The sequence below is a fragment of the Osmia lignaria genome, chromosome 12, assembly GCF_051020975.1.
Source record: "Osmia lignaria lignaria isolate PbOS001 chromosome 12, iyOsmLign1, whole genome shotgun sequence".
Classification (NCBI taxonomy): domain Eukaryota; kingdom Metazoa; phylum Arthropoda; class Insecta; order Hymenoptera; family Megachilidae; genus Osmia; species Osmia lignaria.
In genome coordinates, this window is record NC_135043.1 from 8,583,574 (window position 1) to 8,611,177 (window position 27,604).

Genomic DNA, 27,604 nt, shown 5'->3' on the forward strand with positions numbered 1-27,604 from the left:
CGTATCAAATTGTTACGACCACAATGCTCTGTTTAGCGTGTAACCATGTCGATATTTTCTATTCGTGTGTACTCGTATGAAGGTTCGTACGTGTAGAGTATGGCAAGGTTTACGGGAACATAGCCTTTACTGTTAATGAATTTAAATGTATTCAAAGGGCGCGCTTGACGCTTGACATGGCAACCCTTAAATATGCAACCGTACCACGCGGCAAAATATTACCGCTAGCGGGCCGTGATTCTCATTCCGTGAAAATAACATAATTGCAGATAAATTAATGCCCCTTCTCCTTCCTACTGAATTTTACAGTCGACTCACGTATTGATAATTTCGCGCAACGACAAACCAAGTTATCGGCTTGATCAAGCAACCAAGGTGTAAAGGTGTGTGTAATCCGATGCAATTTTCGTGGCGGCCAAACAATTTATATTGAATTGATTTTACGCTTTAAAAATAAATTTATCAATTGATCAAATTCTCAATGGCGTGGAATGTAGAATAAATTAGAATTGACTATGTTTTAGATAGTATTTTTCTTATTTTTGATTGATAAATCAAGTGTCTCATTTCAACAAGATTTTTATATCATCAAGTCTTCTTCGATTTTGTTTCATAATTGACTATTCTAAGTTTTCAGTAGCTCTAGGTCATTTCCATGGACAAAAATCCACCGATCTATCCAGGATATCGTAAGGTGGAAACGCGACGCGTCGCGACGACTTGAGAACTCTCGGAAGATCGAGTTAGAGCGGAAAACTACGTGGAATGCGTGCGTAGCGTGGCGGGTGGCGTGTACTTTCTGATGCAAATTAATGCGCGATTACCAAAGGCAACCCCTGTACCCCTTGTCGCTCCCGTTCTCGTCGTTACCCTCGCCTGTTTCGTGTCGAGGTCTCCACCGGCTACCGGTAAACCTGTGTTTGTGCCGGTGTACCACGATTTCAGGTGTATTCACGTGCAACGAACACCTCAACCACAAACTCGATGCCTACCCACGCATTAAGCCTGCTTACACGCTCGCTACCATTGCCTCTAATCTGATGTAACTATTACACGTTACGCGGCTGCACGCTTATATCGACGGAATTATTCCACGGCTTCGTGCTTTTTTTTTCATCCCCCTTCTGATTGATTTGTTGCGAAAACCTTCAAGGAGGATCTCCCTGCGTGTCTTATTCGCTCGAACCATCGAATGTGGGCGTAGTTGGTACAACCCGAACGTTGTAAGTTTAATGATTTGAGAAGGTAATTAAACGATTATTAAGGTAAGGTCTGTATATTACAGCTACAATTGAAAATTAATCAATAAAAGAATGTTGTTAAGAGAAAAATTTACATTCTATTTAAAGATTTAAAATAACAAAGTAGGTACTTATATAGGTATCATGTGTTACCAATGAAAATTCAAGATGACGGAGAATATGTCGTATACGGGTGCAGAAATTACACAAGAAATGAGCCAAGTATTTTTATCTGTATCCTGTGCAAAGACCTGGAAAATTGACGGTGCAAAGTTATTATGGCGTCGCAGATCACCTTCGAAAAAACTCGATTCTACGTATATGGAGTTTGTAAAGTTCGCGGATACTAAAATTCCATCACGAAGCGATTTCAAGGTGTCAAGCGATACTCGTTAAAGGCACGGTTCTCAGTTGCACGAAATGCAGTTCTCTTTTATTCGCTTGATGATACTGCGAGACCGCTCGCAAAAAGCACTGGATACAAATGGCTCAAGTTGCTTTAATTAGACCAATTTTTATTGTAAAACTTCCGTGAGAATCTTTCACCTCGATCCAAGAATGTTTTATATATTATTTACACCGTGTGAAAATTTGATTGAAAGAATCCAAATTTCAGGATTTCTATCACTTACGAATTTTGTGAAGTGCCGAGATAACTATTTCCACTGGCAATGAGAGTAAAGATAAATAGAGCGAGGTTAATTAGAAACAGTTAAGCAACACTACTTATTAGCTTTATCAATATTTCGTAAACAGGTGTTACGGAAAAGATTGCAGTGCGAAGTTTTTTCACAAGTGATTATCAGAAATCACGTGGTCGATTTCCTTGTCCGGCAAGGTCCACAATAAAATATCTTGGTAATGAGGATTGAACGATTATTATAAATCAAACAGGACCGGCTACGAGGATCGTTCCCCGCATTTCTCGCGCGCCACGTGTTTTGCCGGTGTTACTCTTGCGAACACGTGTTCTGCCTTCCCGCTTTATTTCTTTCTTCATCTTGTCCTTCCCTCGTCTTCGCGGTACGTGCAAAAGTGATGTACGAACCGAACGCTCTCGACACGCTGAATTTTTCTCTTTCGTAGCAGGCCGTTGGTAATTTCTTTTGGCCACGCTATGTTTTCACGATGTTTCAATTACGGCGAAAGTCGTACTCGAGGATCGAAGGATCATTTTAAAAAGAAGACTAGCTTAAAATCGATGAAACAGGGACATTTAAATTGGAAACAGTAAAATTTCAATAACTGACCGTAGTTTTAAGAAAAGAAATTTTTTTTGTTAATAATGTGATAAGATTGCTTTATCTTTAGCTTATTTGTTTGAAATTGTATTAGATTGTATTAGACGTATATTCCTGATAATATGAAATTTAAAACGAATTACTATAGCGTTTTAGAAGAATAGGACGTCGCGGTGTCGTATGAATAGAGTGACATCAATGCCTGCGTAAGACAGTACTCAGCTCTACAGAAAATTGTTTAGCCTTTTGGCCAATTTTCTTTTCCCAAATACATACCTATACTAAATTATCTGTTGAATTATATATTTTTTATTAGCTTATCATATAATTAAATTTAATTCATATATACACTATGACAAAATGACATACTCTTTAGTTTATTTTCATTAATTAATCTACTTTGAAATCTACAAAGAAAGGTTGCATCAATAACAATCTTTCGCTCAATGAAACCATACCAGGTTGCCATGAAAGGGGCAAGAAACAAGACTCATAACTCCTTACGACCCGTGTAATCGCAATTTCACATGGAATCACAAAAACTACCAAAGAAATCCTCGGCCCCACAAAAACGTGAAAGGATACCACTTTGAATCTTCAAACAGATTTCCCAGTAACGACATACAGATTCATGGATATAAAGTATCTTGAAAATATATTAAAAACCGCGTCTTCGTTCACTAATTTAAATCATGAGTCTATGTAAGGCCTTTCCATCTTGTTTTCTATCTTCTGGAAAAGGAGGTTTGGTTTGAGAACCGCAGCGGTAAATCGTCAGTAAGGTCACGCTTTTACGTGTAAGCCCTAAGCGAAATCTAGTTTTTGTTTATTCATTAGGTTACCCCGTGCTTTAAGTGGTACGTGGAGAAGGCTTGCCCGACACAGCCTAGCACACCGAAGGGGTGGCAAGGGGGAGGAGGTGGACCTCCGTATCTCCGATATGCCACCAGCCATAAAAATCTGAATATATTAGGCCTACATGCACACGACATCTCGGTCGGATCGTGAACACGTTACCCACGATAATCTATGCTCGTTTCTAGCACACTTTAACACGTTTCTGCGTATAAACTGGCAGTGACTACCGGCTGCCTACCTTCTTCCCTCATTCAATTTTCAATAATTTCTATCTTTTGAGTATTCTTCAGAATCCTCTGATTAATTTAACAATTCAGCTTAACTTTTTAATACACTCACTGAAATTAAAGACAAATCTTTATCTCATCGTTATAATTTTATGGAGAAATTGAAATTCCATGTAATTAATAATTATTCGAATCACCAAGATCTATCTAATATTATGATATAGATATTCGAAAATTTGGTTCTTACAGTCAAGAGTCTACATTATTTTCATCCAAAGAATTAGGTATTAATTTCACTGCGTGGTTTTACAGAATTAAAAAATTACATTTTTGATATTCAAGGTTAAGAGGAAGTTCGTGTCGCCGTTTACACGGCAGAAATTTAGTAAAATTTCGATCTTTTTTTTTTTAGGGCGACGAAGCCGGTGAGCTTTCGAGAGCGCGACGCGAAGCAACGAGTAAAAACGGTGGCCAGTGGATTGGCGGGGGGTAATTAGAATAATTCGGGCCGCTGTGGTTCACGCCACACGGACGAATTTGCATTTTAAATGAAGCAATGGCGTGTCAGAGGCCCCCGGTGCGCCGGCCAGCGCCAGAGCGGCAGAACTTTGTGTTTTATAAGGAACTTTAATATTTATCGCGTATATTCAAACCGAATAAACGTGTATACAAATACACACACACAAACGTGCGCGCGTGTGATTGTTGTGTATTAAGTGTACGTACACTGCCTGCCAAAAGTATAAAGTCATCTTATTTAAAATTACGTTCATCATACTCGTCATATAGGCATATAGGATAATTTTTCTATTTACAGTTTTTAAAGTAATGATACGTCTTTTGTTTTATTAATAAAGTCGACTATAAAGAATTAATATTTCGAATTCATCTACTCGATTAATTTATCGAAATGAATTATTCTTTGTAAGGCTACTTGCAACAATCGATTGTTTATCTCCTTATCGACAAATTTTCATAAAAAATAGTGTTTTTGTCATTTAGAAGTAAATTTTAAAAAATGTGGTACTTGTTAAATGAAGATCTAATTCTTCGAATAAAATCATTATATATAAAAAAAAATTGATTTTATATAGATAGATAGTCTCATACTTTTGACCGATAATGCATATTCCTTTCTACGGTTTTCTTCTTTGAACACACTCGAGGCTTGTTCGATCGTTCATGTTCGCGTTCTACCTTTCTTTTTTTTCACCAACGAAAAAAAACCGGCACACGATCCTCCTCCGGTTCAGACTCTTAACGGTGGATCGTTATCGCGTAATTAGCGCCGCTGATTTTCGTGTTATGTCATTGACACGCATACGGCCGGACGATGATACCCCTCATTTCGGCCCTCTCCGAACCATGGGGGAAAAGAGTTGACTTCATGGTTCATTTGACTACGTTTACGCGTGAATGTTTATGCTTTGATATGAATAGTAATGTATTTGTTCAATTCTGAATGATAGTACTGATCGTCAATTAGGTCATTCGAAAACTTTTATATCCCAGAACCTCATAATCTACTTTAAAAGTCACATTGTAAATTATTATCTTAACTAACATTTCAAACAATTAGAAAAAAATTAGAAAATTATCCCAAAAGTAGTTAGTATAAATAAACGAAACTAGACCCCTACAAAGCGCACAGGACATTCTAACTTTTAACTTTGCTTAAAAGGAAAAACATTTCATCGATTTCCTTGAAAAATAAAAATAAAAATAGTGAATAGGATATTTTAGAAAATAAGAATAGTTTACATACCTGTTGATTTTTCTCCCAGCAGAAGTCGATCCTCTACTCGTAGATTCCTCTCGTTTTTGAAACCAGTCAGGAAAACTCTTCAAAGCTCTTCTAACCAGCAGTCCATTTAATCTCTAACGACACCATATTTTTCGCGAGCTAGACACGATCTCCCGTGACACTTTTACAGGATTCTGCTTCAACGGTGATGTCCGAGGAGAAACCCGACTCTGTAATGATACACCCACGATGTATGTATGACAGTCACGAGAAGTTTCTCTCGAATGCGCTGTCAAAAAACAGATCTTCAATGACTGATCAGCGTGATTAGTTCATAGTACATTCATTAAATGTCACGTTCAACGTAGATATTTTAGGTAGATTATTCTAGGTATCATCGTGTCATTTCTCTTCTATTCTTCATCATTCGTTTCAGACGTTTACAAGAAAATCTTAAAGATCGACTGCAGAAGATCATTCGAAACACCAACACAATCTTATCAGCATTGAAAGTCAAGATTCAAAAATTTATCATCGAGGGATTCACTAATATCTCCGCCACTTCCGATTGATCATAAACCAATAATGTCCATGGGTATCGATCAATCTCACCGATGGTGGTCCTCCTTTTCCGCCGAAAATCTCGGCTGTCATCGAAAGAAATCCTCTGTGTGGACGCAGGATCGCGCTGAATTTTCAACTAACATTGCATGAAATCATCAACATGATGGTGTACAATTTTCAGCTAGCATTGTTCGAAATTTTCAGCTACAATTTCATAAAATTTCCAATTAAGAGCCCGTACAATTTTTCAGCTAAGATCGCGTAGAATCTTCAGCTATCATCGCATGGGATTTTCAGCAACGTTCATCTAGAATCTTTAGCGAAACTCCCGTGGAATGTTCACCTGGCACCGCGTCGAATCTTCGATTAGCATACCGTTGAATTTTCAGTAATGATCGCTTCGAATGTTCAACTAGGCTCGCGAGATCATACTGGAACCGTTTAACTTCACTTCACACGGTGTCAGTGGGTACCGCTCGGCTCGGCGTGTCTTCCTGGACCTCCTCCGGGCACCTCGTGCGCGCGTGCAGCTACTCCTGGTAGCCGTCGGAGTGGCAGGTCCGCGCTGGACGACTGCGGTTGGCCGCTGAACGCGTCGCGGAAGGAGGGAGTGAAAACAGCAGGCAAGAAGCGGAATAAGTCGAACAAAGATAGATGTAGAGAAGAGGTAGGAGAGGGAGATGGAATGAGAATGAAGAGGGGAATAAGAGGAGGAACGGAGACGAACAGGTAGCAAAAGGTCGAAGAGAAAAGCGAGAAGGGTGAGGAAGAGAAGAAACTGATGATGACCAGGACCAACTGATGTGAACGATGCGGAGGACAGGATGTGTCTGAACGGGGGTTACGGGCTTTGCTTTCGTTTCGGTCTCTCCCCCCGTACTATGGTGCCACGAGCGATCCACGCTTCGCTCCTGATGCCTGTTCATGCAGAAACGCCTACGTATGCGTGGAACGAGCGAGTCCTGGCCGGGTTGTTGAAGAGGGGAGAAGGTGACGGTAGCGTGGAGTCGCGTGCTGAACGTTGGGTCGGGGCTGCCCCTATGGCCCATCTTGCCCACGGATGTGGCCTCTTCCGAACTGATAACCCTCTCTCCATCAATTCAATTTTCCCTTTCTTAACATTAGGAGAATCGGCACTCGGAACATTTTAAATCTATATTTTTTTTAATACTGATAAGTATTATCATTTATTCGTTCATAATTACCTAGGGTTCCTTGGGAATTTCAGCTCTGAAATATTGAAGAACGTATCAAATAATAGAAAAACTAAAAATTGTAATGCAAGTAACAATATTGAAGGTATAAGAGGAATTTGATTGTAAAGAATCGTGTTATAGATAATAAAATCTTAACTTGAAATGGATTAATTTCGTTTGTATTGAAGTTGCAGAATTGCACTTACCTTTGAAAACTTTACGATGAAAATTTTCCTTCAAACCCGCTGAAATTAACCGAACTGCAATCTGGCGATCAATTAATTTCTTCGTCTCATACCACGACAATTACTTTCGTGCCTTCGCGTTTGCGATTCAGAACGCAAGCATGCTTTCTTTTCCTTTATTTTTCAACGGTCTTTATTTTTACGTACATATGTACATCCATGATTTCGTGCGTGACAATTATACTTTCTAAGAGTGGACGTATTGCGGCATGTCGAAAGTTTTTTAACGCCTGAAAACTTTTCTTCACGCTCACGCGACTTTGATTCGCCATTTCTATTTTATTCGATCAAATTGTAACTGTATGGCGTTACAGAATAAACTGATCTAGAATTTTGTAAAATTAAATTTTTAACTTTAAATTTAGGTCACGTCAACAGAAGGAAAGGACGGTTTCGTCCAGCAGGAATTATGGCTCCAGCAATTGTGAGAGGCTGCTAGAAATTATTCGAAAACTGAATTTCAGAGTTGTGTAATACCATTTAACGTTTGAGGTAGATGTAATCGTTCCAGTCGCGGCACGCGAGTACGCTCCACGAAGACGATCCTCCTGTGTGTTCCAGGAAAATCGAAGATGCGCGATTGCGACTTTTATCCTTGAAGCGAACGATCCAACGTTTTCTGGATTCTTGCGCAACAGTACAATTATATAGAACCTGGAACCGATATTTTCTGGCTGGACCATCGAATTAAACCTTGTGGGTTAAACGGTGGACGCGTGTCCGCGAATCGTCGGGTTGCTTTTGATCACGAAGGTCGGTGCTGCGATCCGAAAGAATCCATCAGTCATCCAGACACGGAAATAATAATTTGTCGGCACATGCGTGAACATTAAACCGTCCGTTTTTGCATTCCTCGAGTTTTGCCCTTCTTTGTCCTATGGTTTCTTTGATGACTCATTTGGTTCGTTACACGCGAACGGATAAAAAGCGTTTAATCGTGATTTCTGATGATCAATTTGGTACTGCCTTTTACTGGCACTTGAGTAAAGTCTATTAGTAGGTGACAATAAACTCAATAAGATCAAGTGAGATATAAATCATTGAAATTCTAGTGACCTCTCTAGGAAATACCTTTAAAACCACAAACATCTTTCTCAAGACCGCCCGTCAGCGTTAAACGAGACGTCAAAGGCTGAATTCCTGAAGAAGGGCCGTAGAGATCCGATAGAAAAGCGGCAGGACGTCGCAAAGAAATTTATAACCGGCGGTAATTAAAGCCGTTCGATGGATTCGATAAAAAGGCAACGCAGCGTGCCACATAGACACGCGCGCAATAAGTCACTAGGTTGAAAACGGCTCGATCGCGAGTCTGTTACTCTCTTTAGCATGGTCGCTACCGTTTTTCAACCGCAAGACATCAGAGGCTGCCTCGAAGGGACGATTTAGAAGATAAAAATCGGCTCGATGGTTCTTGGCCGTTCTCTATCTGGCCGGTTATCGCGATAACTTTCGTCTCCTGGCCTTTTGATACCCATCGTGCCTGGTCGAGCTTTTACCAAAGGCATGCCACCTTCTAAATTATTCTACGCGAACAGGTGCGTACACAGACGGACATTTTTACCTGTGATACCCCGATAAATTTACTATTGAACAGTTTAACTTGTTCTATTAGTTTGCCGAGCTTTCTCGATGGTTTTCGAAACAGTTCAGTCGAGAGATTTAGTTGTAGATATGCTAATGAGATTGCATAAAATATAATTATGTTCTTCGTTGAAGAAGAAAATCTACGTTGCACCGTGAGTATAGAGATTTACAAAACCGTTTACACCATTTGCCAGAGGAACACGCTCGACAAACCTTAACGATGTCCATAATTCTTATCCGGCGTATGGTGTTATTTAATGGATCGGTGGCTCGATGACAAATAAACAAGAGAACAAACAGGCTGGGTGTACCCTTGGCGCCAGTAACGACCCCCTATAGAGCAATTGTTGGAGTTCTCGACTTTTGACTGATAGACCACAAAACCCGTCTCTTTTCCTTTTGTCCTTTTACCGGTGCAGGTTGCGCTTCTTCACGGATCATCACCGATCTTACCAACACGTTGCGGTTCACCCAAACGAGGTGGTATGCCTGATGACGAGTTCTGAACTTCGTGTTCCAGTTTCAGCTTTAAATATTTCGATTACACTGCACAGTTACCAGCTTCGCATGAACAATTGAATAAAATGTTTAATCGAGTACCATCGAATTTTGACATCGTCAAAACGAGGTTTTATCGTTTCCAAATTTGACCAACGATTCCCACGTAAAGTGGAGTGTAGTTGAAGCTAGGGTAAAAATTGCGTGGTGTGTTTTTATCAGATCGTACGCATCGGCAACCGAAGGGTAGGCTTGTAATAACAGCGGAACAACCTCTAACGAGACGAGGATCAGCTGGTTCGAATAGATTAATCTATGCCCTGTGCGAGTCGCCAGGGGACACCGGTAAGATTACAAGAGAACGTTTGTGTCCTGCCTTTCGTAACCGTGTCTCATCGCGGAAATAAGGACAGGTGAACAATTTTGAGGGTTAATCCACGTTGGCCCGCCTTTCAAATTCGCACAACACCCTCGTCATTTCCTGACCGTTACTATTTTTAGAATTAAATAATTTTATTTTTATTACATAGTTATTTTATACATCCGTATTGGCTTGGGTACAATAAGAAGGATATCGGTATAATTAGGAAAACGATAATTGCAATGGAATTTTCTCCATTCAATTCTATTCGACGAAACAGACATCAAGATGGCTCAATTTGCTTTCTCGTATCGAACAGGCGTGTGTAGTAAAACTGACCTGGTTTAGGTCAATTTGCAAACGATTCGTTCTATTCGAGCAGGCGTGAAAAAGTATCCTGCTCGAGGATGCATCGAAAAAGAAAGAATAGGACAACAGCGGAACAAGAATAAAAGGATACGACCTGCAAATAAAAACCGGTTAGAACTATCGGCTACTTAAGAAGAAAAGGGAGCAAAAGAATAAGAAGAATGGAAAGAAGAAAATAGAAGTAGAAGAAGAAGAAGAAGGGGAGGATAGTCTTGTAAGAAAGACTCCTATTTTCTCGATGCAATTTCATCGACGGCAATTTTGTCGAAAACATGCAGCTGCTGCTTCGAGTAACCACCAAACGATATTAGGACCCTGGGGTTTCCTATTATTTTTTACGCTCTCGGAGTCAATTTTTTTATGGCCAGGAGAATTTCACGGGACTGCCGTGATCAAACGTTAATTTTGCAAACGAACTCGCCCGAAACTAGAGAGAATCGTGACGTGCAGAGAAATCGAGTAAATAAAAAAAGAGAAGAAAGTCCTGGTGCAAGGTGTTCGTGCGATTTTGATGAAACAATCAGGGCGGTACGATTACCATACGTAAGTTAGTAAAAGATTCGCAAACGAGTCCCTACGACTTAATCTATCTTGAAGCTTTATCATCGTGCAGCTTGCTTTTTTATCGGTGTATTGGAACGCCTCTTCTGTGGACTGTTCGAAAAATTTTAACTTCTGATGGCTGGGTTCGCCTATCGTACCATCTACTCGACAGAAAAAAATAAGGGTTGATTTAAAAAAAATAAAATAAACGACGAAATTTGACAATCTATATTAAGTCTTTCACGATGATCATCTCTGTCTGTCGATAATGGTTTATATATTATAATGAAATGTCTAATTTTTTACTATTCCATGGATTGTAATTCTATCGAGAATTCAGCTCAATATCGTTCTCCACAGATCCTGCAGGAACTATTCGAAGGATTAGCAAGTTGGAGCGAACGGATACGGAGAGAAGGATTAAATTGTTACTTCGAGCTTATGCTTTTCCGCTTGCTTACCCCATCAGCCAGTAAGCTTAGCATCCAGATCGATGCCCGAGGGGTAGTGTCGATTCCCAGACACTTGCCAGGATCGATGACCACAACCCTTCTTCAATTCTCTCCTTCTCTTACATTTCAATTCCTCTTACTCTCTCGTCGAACGGGAATGATAATATCGCGTAGTCCAACTGGTGGATGACACCCTCGCTGATACAACGGGCTGTCCCTATTGGTTGTTTCACCGGATGCTTGATATTAGAGGGTTTCACCGATTGGTGGCAGTTTGGAACGCCCAGGAAGGATGCGCAGCTGCTAGGACATGCGTAATCCGACGAATGATCGACGTTCGAGCCAACAACGACCATTTCCACGTAGCACTCATCGTTTCCTCTATGGGTGTACAATGGAGGGTCAACTATTTAAGACTTTGACGAGTGAACCGGGCACATCCATCTTTTTCAATTTTCTGCTCGATATTAATGTATGATGCGGTTACAATAAAAAAAGCGATAATGTAATAGAAATTCTTTACAAGACCTAATTTATAATGATTAATAATCATAAATTTGAGTTTCGTTGCATACAAAATAATCGTAATACTTTGAATTGATATCGAAATCAATTTGTAATATTTTTATGAAATCCCTGAAAAAAGGAAAAAAGATGATGGTTCAGTTTCCAAGATTTTGGATTCGTGGAAAGCTTAGCTCCGGGCATAACTGTGCGAAACATGAATTTCGATAATCACCAGCAATTGCTTTATTACCCGAGCAGGTGCCAATAATGGGCGGTACTTCGGCCTCCCCATATTTTGCAACTTTGTTATACATACATTCGAAATTGTTTCCTAAACCCTTCCTCGGTGCAAATTATCCGGTGGTAGTAAAGTTCCCAACCCCAATTTACGTGTCAGCTGCATTCAATGAAAGAATAAAAGTTTGTGAATTTTTGACAAGATACTCCATCTTCGATACAAAATGAAAAAAAGCGAAACGTTCAAATTTCATTATCTCGGAAACGAAGCAATATAGGAAAAAATTTTATTTTATATTTTCAACTTATTATTACACGTGTAATCGACCGTTGCTCGATCGCACACGATAGAAGGATTATTGGATAAAGGAATTGATTGCATTCGGTGCTATAAACGCTGTTTAATTCCTTCAAGGTTACAGAGCAATTATAATAGAAACGATAGCGCAAGGAAATGGAGCGAATTACAAGAAATCCGCGTGGTTGGTTATATGACGAGCTAGTAGTTAATTCTCAGGGTGCATCAATCATTATTACTCGACTATGTAATCTGAACTTTGGTTTTGCTCGGGTACTGTTGCTGCTCATTAATTCCGGCTGCCATAAGGTTTCACGCGCTACTCTTTCACATTCTTTCTTTTTACCACGGAAGTAATTTTCGTAGTCGTTCTTATGGTTATTTTTGAAACACATTCTTTCGAAAGAATATTAATCCTTTGATAGTAGAACAATTGTAAATTACATTCTAATTAAGAATCATGATTCTTAACGGGGGATGATTAACCTTTCTACGGTGAAATAAAATGTCTATTTTTTATGTCATAAATTACTTAGATATTTTCATAACATTAAAAGAAAGGCATTTTTCAAAAATAATATCTTTTCTTAGATACTGTGGCGGACGGCTGCAGCTGCACGAAAAAGACACTTTTGTCGCGGTCTGTCAACCGGTCCAGCTGAAAAATTGTTGCACCCTGGTCAAAGTCATTAAGAACCCTTCGTGGTTGCCGAAAAGATGCTAAATTAGACCCGCCATTAGATACGGCCAATAACAACTTACACAATCTTTTTTTCATCTCGATGGATAACACATTCAGAATTGACTTGTGGTCTAATTTTCTATTCATATTAAATAACGCGGATGATTATTTAAGAAGACATTTTTATTGCTTGTAGATCGAACAATAAAAATGTGATTCGTTAGAAATTTTCAGGAATTCTATCAGAACAGGTACGAACGATTCGAAATTCACAATCTATTAGCTAAAAAAGACCTAATTACCTAATTTGAAATATTTTTGAATCGGGATACTAGGTATACTTTTTATCGATTCGAAGCACGTAGTACGAAGGAACAAGGAATCTCGAGGATGCTGACTCGTTGCTCATTTTTATTTTCTGTCCTTAGGCAAGCCACAGTGTATTTTGACACCCGGCCAACAAGCAACGAGGTATCAACGATGTAATTTCGCACGATAAATGCGTTTCGTTCGACCTTTCAACAATTCTGATGGAACCTTAGTTGCGAGCTCCAGCGCCTTTCTCGACGATGGTTTTTACCTCTGTTTTCTGGCACCCAGCCGATAATTGGCAACAAAACCGGCACCTCTTTTTCACTTTCTTATTTCTTTACTTTAACATTCGACCACCAAATTCTACAACGCTGCGACGGTGGGACAGTTTGTTGCAAACGTTTAGAAACAGATTCAAAAATTCTATGATAACACCTTGAACTTTCATTAATTTCATTAATTGAAACAGATTCTAAGAGATTCACGCTCACGAACACTTTCTCATTTTAGATTAAATCTGAATTACATTACTGATTTATTGTTCGTAAACATAACATTATCATTAATGAACAATAAAATTAAGAGTTTCGATCAGTGATAAGAATGAAATGTCTTTAAAGATGGGACAAGCGTACTTATGAACATCAACGTTAACAAAAAAAAGAGCTTCGCAGTGACAAGTTACCCGTTCTCAGTAAAAGTAGGGTCGTTCTGTCGCGAAGCATCGTTCAAGATCTCTCAGATAAAAGAAGAAGAAAAAAAAACGAGAGGGCAAATGAAATTTCTGCCAAGCATGGGCGTGCCACGGCGAATCAAGTCGTAGTGTACGCGCCAGGCTCGATCTACCCCAATTATCTATCTGACCGTATTATCGTGTTGCTTCTCTTCAACGCAAAAATTCATTAAGAATCCCTCGGTTTGGAATTAGGAGGGCATACTGGGTGTTCCTAAAATGGACAGCTGAATATTGCTGCAAACGTTGCTTTTTTAACGAGATCCTTTCAAAAAGTCACTCTAAAGTAACGAGATTATTTCGATCAAGTGAACACACATAGAAAATCTAATAATGGTACAAGTCTATCATTCGTTATCATCTTAAAAATCTGAAATAGCAACGATATTATTGCACTTGCATTACCAAGAAATGACATTCTATCATAGACATCTTTTCGCATGAAAAAGGTCCCCATATGTGGGCAATAAAAATAAAGATCAAAAGCGCATATAAGATCAATTATACTTATTCGCCTAAAAAGTGGCTCATTTAAGAGGTTAAAAGAGTGATACTAAAAATAAGAATCAATTTGTGGCACAAAATTAACTGGGCCCTTCCTAAAATGTCTGAGATCGTCGGGACTATATCATCGAAATGATCGTAAAAGAGAATAATAAAAAGCACCCTGTATATCAAAGAAGAAAAGATAAGAAGGGGTGTTTCAAGGTGGAGGTCGTTTAACATCTGCCTATAATAACGAAGTTGAAACGCGAAACTACGTTGACCGACGACGCGACGCGATGCGACGCGACGCGACGCGACGTGTCGCGGGCAAAACGAAAGCGGGTTAGAATTCGTATTTTATCGCTTTATTGCACACCGCCGGCACCTTCGTAATTACCATGTTAATGTAATAACACCGTGGTTCTCATTTCTGATTAAAAGACGAATTACAGCTATGCAGGGTGCCTTAAGCATTATCAGACGTGCCGGTTTTATTATCGCAACCTTTTACCCGCACGATAAACGTTCTGGCGCGATAACCGTCGTAAAGACGGGTTTATATTACCGCAACAAACCGGAAGTTCAGCCTTCGTGTTGGAATAACGAACGAAGAAGATACTGGAAGAAGTAAATATGAGAAAAGTATTGTATTTTGTATCGCCTGTGATTGCGAGTTTCGTAATTAGTATGAAATTTGTCACGTTTGATTTTGTAACAGATTATGGACACCGAACGAACGTTCAGACGTTCATATCTGATAAACTAATCACAGGCTAGAAATTTAAGAAGGAAGAGAACAATGATTTAGAGATCATTTTCGATCTATGAAGATGAAAAAGCTTCGCGAAACCCCTGGCAGCAACAGCCGCCTTAATAAATAATCCAAGTTGACCGTGTGCCAGGTCTAAATCGAATTTGCAAGTTAATTGACACGTGCTAAATTCTAGGCAACCGGCAGTCTTCAATAACGGGGCCCCGAAGGCAAATAAAAAACGACCTTAAAGAAGGGTTAAAAGACATAGTCGCCCGGGTGTTCGTTAGAACGAGGGCGACTCATGAGCTGCATACCCTGTAATCTTGATTCTCAATTGCTATAGGAGGCGTTTGCCTCTTTCTTAATACATTTTTGTAGTCCGGTTGCACCTGTTGCTACTGAAGGACGGAAAGAAGCCTGGCTAATTACGGAGCAATCAATTACGAGATGCCCGACACATGGGACCCAGAGTCGCCGTACACCATTCTTGTCCCCGTCAACTCTCTCGTCTGCTGATCACGATCGATTCTCGATTATCTGTTAATTTCTTAATTGCACAAATCACTTAAACACCATCGATAACACTATCTCCTCCTGATTACTTTAGATCGTGGTCGTTTGATTTTCATTATGGTACATACTACATGTGTAACGAGTCGAAAATTAGGAAACACAGACGATGGTGATAAGATGAGGATTACCATCTTCAAGATTTCACATCATCGATCGTTCTTGGCGCGAATGATTGGCGATGAAAAATTCGATGAAATTGAAAGAAAAGGGTGTAAAGGATAGATGGAGGCGTATTCGCCAACTTGGTTAGAGTTCGGTTAGCTTCGGGCTGGTATTGACTAAGGCTATGCATGGGTAATGCAATAATCGAATGAGTGAGTCGTCTGGTCCCGTGTTGGTCGCAGGGTTCGCCTATAAAACGCGAACGCGAGCCAGCCCCGTAATTACTGTGGAAGTGACTGGTTACTGGTTAACGCTTCGCTCGACGAACGAACGTTTACCTTCGTTCATCGGCTCGATTGGTTGCCACCTAACGGGCGACCAGTCTCAAGAGTATACTTCGAGCCGGAGTGTAAATCGAGAGGCTATTACGCGGCGTGGCAAAAATGTAATGAGATACCGCGCGGTTCCTTTTAACGAGCCAACCGAGCACCGCTACTATCTTGTCAGCTCGCTTCTGCCCGCTCAAAGATCTTCCTCGTCGCCGAAAACCAATCGTCAAGGATTCTGCACGCTCACGGGAATTCACCAACTTGATTCCCGAACAGGGAACCTCGTCAACTGACGCGGAAACGATGAGAATTTGGAACTTTGTCGCGACCATTCGACACGCATGATTGCTTTTTAATTGGCGCAATGCCTGCTAGTGTGAGAAGAATTGTCACTTTCATTCATCTTTTGTTTTAACTTCAAACGTGCTTTGTACACGGTTTTTACTGTTATTTAGCGAAGAAGAAGATTTGTTAAGAATATTTCACGATTGACTAAATTTTCCCATCGCAACTTTGTAATACTGGTACAAGCTTTGCAGGCGGGCAAAGACCGGCTCTGTGCTTAACATATTTGCACGATGCTCGTCACGCAATCCTCGATAATGCTAAATACCGAGGTTACATTACCTATATACATACTTGGTTTGCGTGTGCCTGAAAGACGGATCCGCTTGGTAGCGGGAATCAAGAAGTAATTCGTTATCCGGAGGGTAGATACGCTTAACAGGGCCGACAAAAAGGTACACGTAGGAATATCCAGGAGGTGGCGAAGCGTGCAGCTGGCCGTGGATAAAGAAACAGGTCTCGTGATCTGTCAGCCGGGATGTCCACCGTTAATTAAGAAATCGAACTTTTGGATAGAGGGTACAGAAAGTAAGAAAGGCCCAGGAAATGGAGGGTAGGACAAGAGATGTTGGAATGAAATAAACGAAAGAATAGATAGATTTAGATAATAAATAACACGTCCAGATTCTGCAAAAGAAATTTTCCAATGTCTAACCTTCAACCGGCGATGTCTGGGTCACCTAAGACCCAAGATACATAGGATGATATTTAGACTGAAGTCAATCGCATACATTTTTTAAAGAAAGAAGTTATAAATAATTTTAGGGCGGCAATTGAATTTCTGAAATATTCAGTTTTTTCATAAATAGATTATAGATATTTTCTGGTAACTTTTTTTATTTATTTTAATGATGATTTGTAATGTTTGATGATACGTACGAGTAATAAACACAAGATACCTGTTTCTCTTTCGACTTCTTCGTTTCTATTTCTTTGTTTTTCTTTCCGGTGGCCTCTCAACATCGCTGGAATTGAATTTATTGTCATAGGTGCGCCGATACTTTCGCGCTAATTACCGCGAGAAACGCGGCTTTATGACTGTGCTTTATAGAAGGCAATTTTTACGAGGAAATATAAATAGCTGCTTGTTTCGCATTCTTGTCATTTCTTACAGCTTTGCCGACGATTCGTTCAATTCGTTTTTGTCATTTTTTTAACGATACCGGAAGTCGTATCCTGTTAATACCTTTCCGGTGCAGATCTTTAACGTAGTTAAAGGTATAATATTTTTCAGATTATTATTTTGTTATTTAAACGGAGTTCGAGTATGTATCTTAATTCGTCCGAACAAGAAAATTAACTCATTTACTACTATAAACCGCGCTCATAAATATAAGTATCAAATTAACTATCAAAGGATTGTAAAAAAATTTCTTTAAAAATAATATATATTTAGTACTAATCTCAGTCATTTTCCGATTGATTACTTTTTAAATTAGAATTGAAGAAAAAAAATTGCTTCTTGAATGGGTTAAACGCGTTCCACTTTCGCCAAATGAGTTCAAATCAATCATAAGATATCATTATCATAATTATAGGTATCTCAAGATGCTTGCAATGAGTTGTAGCAACATTGTTGCTACGAAAATCGTGCATATGCGTGCGAGAATCTCCTTGAACGTTTCATGGGAACGTACGCGTGCATGCATCTCTAATTATCGGTTTGTTCTTCTATCGAACCGGTGGAAAATTGTTACCGATCATTTGTAAGCAGTGCACGTGAGTGAAGTTATGGGAGTTCGGTTTCATGGTAATTCGTTGATGGAAAGACTTAGTGCTTGTTGTCATGAGATCGTCGAACGAATCACGATCGGTACCTTCATAATCATAGCTATTAACCGGTCGTGATACAACATTGCAAATATACTTTTTCTCTGATAGATGTTACGAACTGAGAAAGATACGCGTTAATAAATTGAAATTTATCAACTGAAGAATTCAATTTTCCCAAAAAAACTGGTTTTTCATTGATTACTGGTGGTGCAAAGCGTTCAGGCACATCGCGATTGCTCGTAACGAAAAGAAGACATCAATCCTTGCGGCTCGAATCCGCGCCATCGCGCAATCGGTTAGAAGCAGAGAAGACCGGTTGTTTTCGTCTTGTACATCGGGCATTCGTAACGAGCCTTGTGGACAGTAAAACGGGTGCCACTCTCTTCGGCTCGTCCTTCTTTCTCATTTATTTCTTCAACGTGCCTTCCCTCTTCTTGTCCGCGCCTTAACGCCTTTACTTTCCTCGAGTTCGCGCGATGAACAAGCTCGCTTTTATGTATCGGCTTCACGACTAAGAAGCTTTTTCTGCCCGCCACCTTCGTTATAGGTACGCCGTATATGAGTTATACTAATTGAATGCATGATAAGCAGCGAGTTTAATTGGAATGTTAGTTAGTTGATCCGCCTTGTGTTCGTCACGATTTTCGTGTTACAATTTATCGAGCAAAACTGTGCTAATTAATGCAACATAACGCTTATAATATTCATAGTTGGTCAACGAAAGTACAGCGCACATTTTTTAATTTATTACTCAACGTATTGATTTTTTTATTTACGAGTATCCTGAGACTGTGTACATCGAAAAATAAAACGGATATTTCATATTCGTACCCTCTCCTCTACCCGCAATTTCGGGGCTCGAACGAAGAAGAAGTGCAAGCAATACGAAGAGGATCTGGGTCCTTTAAATTTCGTGACTTTTGCACCTGTTGCCTCCGTGTTTCGCGGCCGAGAGACAAGATACACGTCCTCGAGGAAAGAATCTCGACATCTCTGATCGAATTATCGCATGTTCCGCAATAAATCCAAAACACGTTATTCAATTACGTCCGATTTTAATCGCTTTTAATTAGCGTCGATTGCGAAACATTCACCGTGACAGGAATTATCGAGACAGTTTTATTTCTTACACGATGAATCTCGATTCAGCCCACGTATCAACATGCTGTCTTATATTAAATCACAAATTTAATATGAATTTCGATTCATTTCTATCGTCAATCTTAATATTTCAATTTAAATTGAAATTGTAATAGAAAAAAAGTTTGTACAAAGTTAAAATTGATAAGATATGAGAGGTCTACGCGTAATAACATTTATAAAAATGAAATTTTGCCTTTTAAGGATCTTTTTATATAAAGAAACAGGTCTCGAAACGATTTAAGGGTCAGCTTAATTGTCGTTAATTGCATTTTAGTCACTTGATCCAGCAAGGTAGCAAGTTGATCCTTGTACAGAAGATCCTGCTGTCTACCTACGCTCGTTGGACAGGTATTCGGTCGGATTCTCGGTTTTTGTCCTTTCGAGAGCCGTCCAACATACGGATAACATCGATTTCTCTGGACGTTTTTCCTGTAGCCCTCGAACCCCTTAAAGGGCCATCGTCCAGATTCCGATTTCATTGCATTACCCACTGGTTTCACCAACGATATCTGAACAATGATCGGGCTCGTTTCCAACAATGTTGCTCGCGGCAGGTGAGCGTTTTAAGCAGTTCACGATTCATCATGGATTTATGCGGTCTAACTTAATTGCGCGACCAAAAGATCCCGCTTAATCGGTGAATTTAATTGAATTACCAAAACAAGAGCGTGGCTGATGGTATCGCGAAACGATTGACAAGGAGTAAAAGAAAAAAATTGGTTGAAGTAATCGTGAGCAATTGACTAAAATTAAGCTTCTAAGTTTCTAAACGACAAAATTTCAAATACTAAAAAAGTAATATAAAATTTAGAAATAAAAAATGGAAACGAATTTCAGATTAAATTTGAAGCTTGAATCGTGCTTTAGATTGTCAAAGGGTTAATATGACAAGAAGCATATTTAAGATGGAATGTTAAAAAGGGGATATTGCTGAGATTCTTGAATCTGTGATTTGATAGCAGACTCTTTTAAACGATCAGCGATCTGGTTAATATATTATCGTGATGACGTTGAATTTAATAGTGTTACGAAACCAACAGATGGACCAATGTCACACTCCATAGGTCAGCCTTGATGTGGTCCCATAGCGGCTGGTTTGCACCCCGTTCTTCAGGGATCTCTAACCCCTGGTATCTCTACTGCGAAAACAGATCTCGTTATTACGTGTCATCTGCTTTCACGCGGTAACCACAAACATCTCTCGCTGGTAATTACACCAGTTAGGTCGTTATGTCGTGCTTCAATGGTGTGTTCGCGTGATTCGAGGAAAAGAAAATGCTTGAACGAGATTTTATGGCGTTGAAGCTAGATTAGGAGCACGTTGGGTTCTACCTGATACATGTACAATATACTCCATTGAAATGTTGGACTTTTTTCTTGAAATTTTCTTGCAATCGATTGTCAGTTAAATGAATTCATTTTTTAATAAGAGTTGAAATTATTTCTGACAGACGCTGTATACGTTTGTAAACGATTAACTCGAAGTTACAGCTGTAAAATGGTGCGATTACCCGCAAGGGAATCATCATCGTTCACGGTATAAATCTGGTTTCGGTGTCGATGTGCACGCTTCAGGCTCATTGCTCATCATAAAGATCAGCTTTCCGTTGGTGAAGCGGGTCCAGGTAAGAGAGGGACATTTTCGTCCAAAACAGGAGAATCGTTCCTAAGGCGTTTCGTAAGAATTTCGCATCCGCGGCTGGATTCCAACGACTGGTTTTACGTCGAAACTGCAAATGGATCGGGAGCTGAAATATGTCGGCCCAATTTGCCGGTGTCTGGTGCCTCTGGGCCCGCAGAAGCGGTGTCTTCTTACTCTCTCGTTAGTCGCCTCGAGCTTTTCTCTTCTTTCTTACTCTTGCTCATTCTCTTTCTTTCGCTACAGGTTTCGCTGACCGTGGTGCTTGCGTTAACGGAGATATATGCGGCAACACGAGTGAATTCGGCTTGATTGGATGTGCACAGGTGCTCACCACCGGTTCGCAGCTGAGAAGAGGAGGGTCGTTTGTCGTCAGCCTGGAAAATCTCTTCGAACGACGTTATTTGACCCAGTCCTGTTATCAATATTAAATTATAACCATTTCTCAAGAGATCTGTTTTAGTTTCGTTCGAATTTCTTCATTTTCAATTTTCTTTATTAATAATCGATCTCGAATGGTTAATCAAATTTTATCCAGCAAAAATCCTCTGAGTCCACAAACAAAACTTGCTCTAATAAAAGGGTGAATAACATTTTGCCCAACGGCCACATTCACAAATAAAAAATCTCGTTACTTATCAATACCGTGATAATTACAATTCCGGACCAAGCTAAATCCTATCCAATCCAATGAAAGTCATTACGTTTTTTAGGAACACGTTCGAGAAGCAGCGCCAAATTTAGACCATCCTATGTATCACCCACGACCCATCGTAAATCGGGCCCGAGTGACAGTTGCCATAAAGTCGGCAAAGTGGTCGTGAGGACGAATTTTTATGGCACGCGGAGCTAGAAAGATGGACAGTCGGTCGGTCGATGTAACTTCATAAATCTCGTGGCGCATGATCGAAATTTATTACGAATTAAAAGTCAACGGCTCGGGGTAATATCAATTAAATCCGTTGGCCAACTCGATTGGAAGGACCACCGATTCGTCCTTTTGCGGGCAAAAAATTCGAGCGTTCCTTACGACTGAAAGAACAACGCTGAAACTGTGGCTAGCGACAGATTTGAGCTAATTGCACGAAAATCAAAGTTCTAAATATACGGTAAAAAAATATTATTAAATTCGTAGCTGCGGTCATTGGTAATACTTCACGATACTCATTGAACACTATAGAAGAACAACTAAATTTTATATCCTTTCATAATTGCTTTCATTATTTCTTTCAATAGAAACTGAATAAATTTTTAATAAACTTGTTTAAAGATTTGACTTCTCTCAATTTTGTTACTGTTGTAACGTTTCCTCTTTCTTTAAATAACATAAACAAGAGAATAAAGTTTCATCAGGATTCGAGGCTATCGCTAGACTACAAACCACAAAGTACAACGGCCTTTTTGTTTTCGTTTATTTCTTGGATTTCCTTTCCCTTTCATTAAAAGGCAAAGATCGTCGCGCAAGAAGGATAGGGGTTGTGCCTTCAATCATTCGAGTAATTATTCGCCAGAAACAGTTTTGCCCAATTATTTGTGGGCCGCGACGAGTCTCTCCTTGTTTCTTCCCTCGTCTCTTTCTTTTCTTCTTTGCTAAAGATTCAGAGCAACGTTTCCTTCTGGAGCAGCGGGCCACGATTGAGGAATTAAAATTGTTCGAGCTCGTTCACGGTGCCATGGCTGAATACTTTCAACGAAAGGAAAGAAAACACATAATCTTGTCTTGGCCCTTTTTTTCGTCTTACAAAGAGATTGATAAAAATGATTCGTATTGTCAAAGAATGCACATTGATTCTATATTAGAAACGCCAGCTGTGCGGGGGCAAAATCTCGCGAAAATCGTCCAATTAGGATACGAAAGGATTGCCGCCTTTTGATTGCCCCATCTCGACGCGCGTTCATGTGCTTTTTTTCGCCTCTTGGCCGAAGTGCGAGAATCCGCGAGTTACACGCAAGACACTCAAGAATTCTTGTCTACTTTCGATTATATTAAAAATATTCTGAATGTGCAGAATATTTGATATTTAAAAATTACCGAAGTTGCGATTTGTACAGCAACAAAATTTGCTATATTTAAAAAAAAGTATTAATATTAATATAATATTTCTAATGGATGTATGGTGTTGCTAATGCGTCTATCAATTTTATATAATAATCTTCGACTGATCGTGAGTAGATTTTCCTACTGAACCGAATGAAGTGCATTTAATACTCCGTACTGCGGTCATATACTAAAATAAAAATTGAAAAAAAAAAGAGGATTTAATGCTCAAAACGGAAATAAGAGATATTACGATGGTTAAACGATACGATTCAACGTCAACTTTTACACCGTCCTGTTCAAGCCACTTTGCTCAGCTTCAATTAAGCTACTTTTATCGCAGGGATGATGAATGTCGGTCATTCCAGCACGGCGTAACGCGTTTTGCTAAACTGCAATTTTGTACCGGAAACATCCAGCGATGCGAAAACCGTCCAATTAAAGCACGGAAAGGAAAGCCGACCCTTTAATTGGACACTTAAAACGCTCCACCCGGACCAACACGCAAACATACACGGACTCGTATTTTATTCAACAATAATAATCGGTGTTTTTTATTGGATACCTACGGTCATTCGACAATTCAATCATTATTAAATTTTGAATTACACGTTAAATTGATCTCCTATGGAAATTTAAATATCATCCTTAGGGGTAATCAGTAACTAACGTTTTAAATTTTATACAATGATAATATAATGTAGCTGAAAGCTCAAATTTGAAAATTGATTATTCTTAATCTTAATAATCACATCCATTTTCGTTGTTACTATTAAAAAATCAGACATAGACCTTTCATCTTCTACGTCAAACATTACCATAGGGGACGTGTATGGAAAGAGAATGAAAATCACGAGAATCGACGTCCATTACCCGCGGTTTTATCGTTTACTTTCAGCCCAGAACCGTTCCCCATGAAAATCATCCAATTACGAACCGTCAGTTATCTGCGATCTTCCGGATCGACTGGTGAATGAAATAGGACGTAGGAGTTCAATTATTCGAATGGAGAGAGGGACGATCACGCTCACGAAAACTGGTGTGAACGGTTGACAACTTACACAGTGTTATCTGGTAGCAGCAGAATGCACTGGTAATCCAATGGTAAGTCCTGTTAATCCTGGATCCACGTGCCACGCGATACACGATACACCTCAGGAGCTTATAACCCCTTAATGAAACGATGACAGACACGAAGAGTTACTGGTGATCTAGTTCAAATCAAGATCACTATGAAGATTTTCAAACACGATTTAAACTTTTTTATTTCCCCTTTCTTTCATGAACTCTAACTTGTAAGAGTAATTTTTTGAAATTAGAAAGAATTTGGTTGATACAATTGTAAAAAATGTTGATGTAGCATTTTTTAAAGCTATTTTACCTTAAACTGCTGAATTACAATGTACGAAGCATTTCCATTATTTCATCCATCCCCAAATATATAATTTGTATGAAACACACGAGGTTAAAAACTGTCAGAGATACTATCACGTATTTATCAAGATTCAATGACATCGAATGAATAATCGTGACAGTGAAATGAACATGACCCTAAAGTCGAGTGTATTCATGGACGACAAGGGGTCCAAGGGTCTCATCCTACAAAGAGGGTGGCCACCCTAATGTGTGAATAGATGATAACTTTGTAAGTTGTCAACTAACCCTGACTATAGAAAATGCCTTGAAATGTGTTTGCACACAGAATAATTTCTGTTATGATTATTTTACTATCGTAGGATTTCGAAAGAAACAACATTTGTAACCGTAAAATTGTGAACTAAAAAAAAATGAAGTCATTTCGATGGAAAATATTTTGACAGAAAAATAAAATCACAAAGTGATGTGATTTAATAAATTTCGTAATTACGTTGATTGTAGATCGCTTAACGATGTATTTTGGGTTGCTATATCACAGGCGCCTGTGTATCCAACGTATATGTAAGACATAAGATAAAACGTGGACCACACGCGTGAAATCTAACCCATTAATCCACTACCCTAATACAAGTTTTGTAAAATTAGGCATCGTACCACAATTATCCTTGGATATCCCACTACAATTATCAAGCTGTATGTATTTGACGAGAGATTCAATCATTCTTTGAAACTTTCTACACATTCAATCGTTTTGTCCCTAAGTATAGGCGTCTGTTGAAAGATACAGTTATTAAACCACAGGTGTTTGGAAATTGAACGTTTATACGAGCTGTATCTCGATTTACACGTTCGTATGACACCTTTGTGTCGTAACTTGTGAATTTTCGAGGAGGAATTACAAAATTCCTTAGGCTATTGCAGAATTGGAGATCATTTTTTTAAATCTTCTTTTTTTTTAATGTTGAAAGCAGATTAGTCCAATTGAGCCGCAATCACAGTGAAGTATACTTCACAGCTGTTTGCGCTTATTATTTCGTGTACAGGTGTCACTCTCGTGTACAACAGTCGAAGCGAAAGTGCGCCCTTCCTATGGGGGAACCATGTGATTTTCGAGTTTGCAACACGAGGTGTATCGATACTTTGCATGCTTATTGCCGCGACTTTCCTGTTGCCAGCTTGCTCGAACTGTGTACTTATGTGTATTTTCAAACTTGTTAATAGGTCGCAGGTAATTCAGCGGTGGACAGCTGTTGTCGATCAGTGGTGAACGAGCTCAGTGATTCTTTTAATTGGACTCCGTTTTCGTACATGAAAATGCGATGGTGATTAATTTTCGTGTCTTCTTAATCACTGTAGAAAGTTAAAAGTGCGTAGAAAGGAAGTGGTCGATGATTGTCTGAATGATCTTTAATATTAATTTTATCCACTTAAAGTTAACGATTAAGATTGGTGAACGCATATCGAAAATTTATTTATAACTCTGTAGAATGACAGAAAGAGAGAAATCTATATAATGAAAACATTTTTGAAATCAATTTTTTCCACAGTTCTCAATCGTTCATCCATTATTGGCACGTTCCTTCTGTTCATTGCGAAACGTTTTCAAAGAAAGAACAGAAGAGGTAAAAGGATTTAAAGAACCAAAGTGATTGTGCATCAGCATAAAAAATGAGACACGATTGTTGATCGCGAATTTACATCGCTTACAGGCGGAATCAAACAGTCCAGGTAGCGCAATCCTTTTTGTGTTTAGAGCGTGCAATTTCGAAGGTTGCGCCTGTTCTCCTTGTCGTTGAAGGGTCTTCGTGGTCGGTATCTCGGGGCCGTAATAATTTTACCGCGGATCCGCCTAAATGGTTCGCGCACGAAGTGTCATTACGCCGTCGAAAAATGCTCGCCAGGGTCACGAAGGGTGGTCCTAATGATACGGTCACACACGTGCCTCCTTCTGCAAGGATCGAGAACCGATCTTCTCCATCGTTCTCGCCTGCTGCACCACCTACTGCTGGCACATTGACTCAGAAATCTGTTCGCGCATGTACTTTCAAAGTCTATGAAAGGGTGGCGATATCATATTCGACTCTTATCGTTAGAAATTCGAAATATGAAAAAAAGAGAAAATTTTTTTCGATGGAAAAAAATAGAATTGAAGATGAAAAAATCGAAAAACCAAATAGTGCATCATTTCCGAGAATTCGGCTGTCGCAATGTTCCAAACGCCCACACTAAAGCTGCTGACCCATGCTCGTTGGTTTTAATAAGCATGCCGAACCCGACGTTTAAAAGAAGCCACAAAGCAGACAAAGTTGATGGGCGATTTTTCGAGATAACCATAGTCCACGCACGTCACACGTAATAACTCTTGGGACCCTGCTTTTATTCCACAGATCTGGCCACTGAAGATCTGAACGTTTGTCGAAAATCAGGCCGACCTGAAGGACGTGGACAGATAAATGACGTAAAGGACGACGTATTTCCGGTATAAAAGAAGAAGAAAATGGAGTGGCGTCTAATTTGCATATGTAATTGATAGATACTTATTTAGATATTTATTGGAATTTTGTACTGCATTTTAAAATGTGTTAGAAAAAAACAAAAGTAAAATGAAATGAATCCCAAATATTTCGAAACATTTTAAAAATAAAAGAATGATGTATAAAGCATTTTAACTGGGGAGAGTAGTATAGTATTTATCCACTCCACGTACCGATTGATAATGCGTTAAGTACGAAAAAGGATCGAAAGAAGAATGAGAATCACCGAAGAAGATAATCGACGATATCCTTCCATTTGTTTCGATCGTACCTGTTTCGAGTACGATGTACCCGTGACACGTAATGATCGCAGAAGAAAGCAAAAGGGGAACCGAACACTTTGTGGACGGCATAGTTATGCGGACAACAACGTCCGCTCGATGATATTTCGCGGACAAATCCGCGTCGCGAATTCCGCAAAAAGTCGTCCTGAATCGATCGACATGACGCGACAATTTGCGCCCTTGGATGACGGGGCGAGGAATGCCGTGCGTACTGTGCCTTCCTTCAATTAACTGGGGCAAGAAGAAGCATCCTGCGAGCTTGACGACACGTTTATATGGAAACTGGACGCGATTGCCTGTTTCTACTCGCGATTTCCTAACGACAAATAAATTGG

At 39.5% G+C, this 27,604-nt stretch overlaps 1 protein-coding gene across 2 annotated transcripts in view; it reads right to left on the minus strand.

Moving 5' to 3' along the window:
• Poxn (paired box pox-neuro) overlaps positions 1–22,205 on the minus strand; it is a 34,196-nt gene extending 11,991 nt beyond the window's left edge. Inside the window, exons 1-2 of one of the 2 annotated variants that reach the window (XM_034321061.2) lie at positions 7,278–22,205; positions 5,333–7,105 (exon numbers count right to left, since the gene is read on the minus strand). The gene's annotated coding sequence lies outside the window, so the exon portion shown is untranslated. Of the gene's footprint in view, positions 1–5,332 lie in introns of both variants that reach the window. The other variant, XM_034321060.2, reaches the window with a different exon arrangement.
• Positions 22,206–27,604: the final 5,399 nt, after the last annotated feature.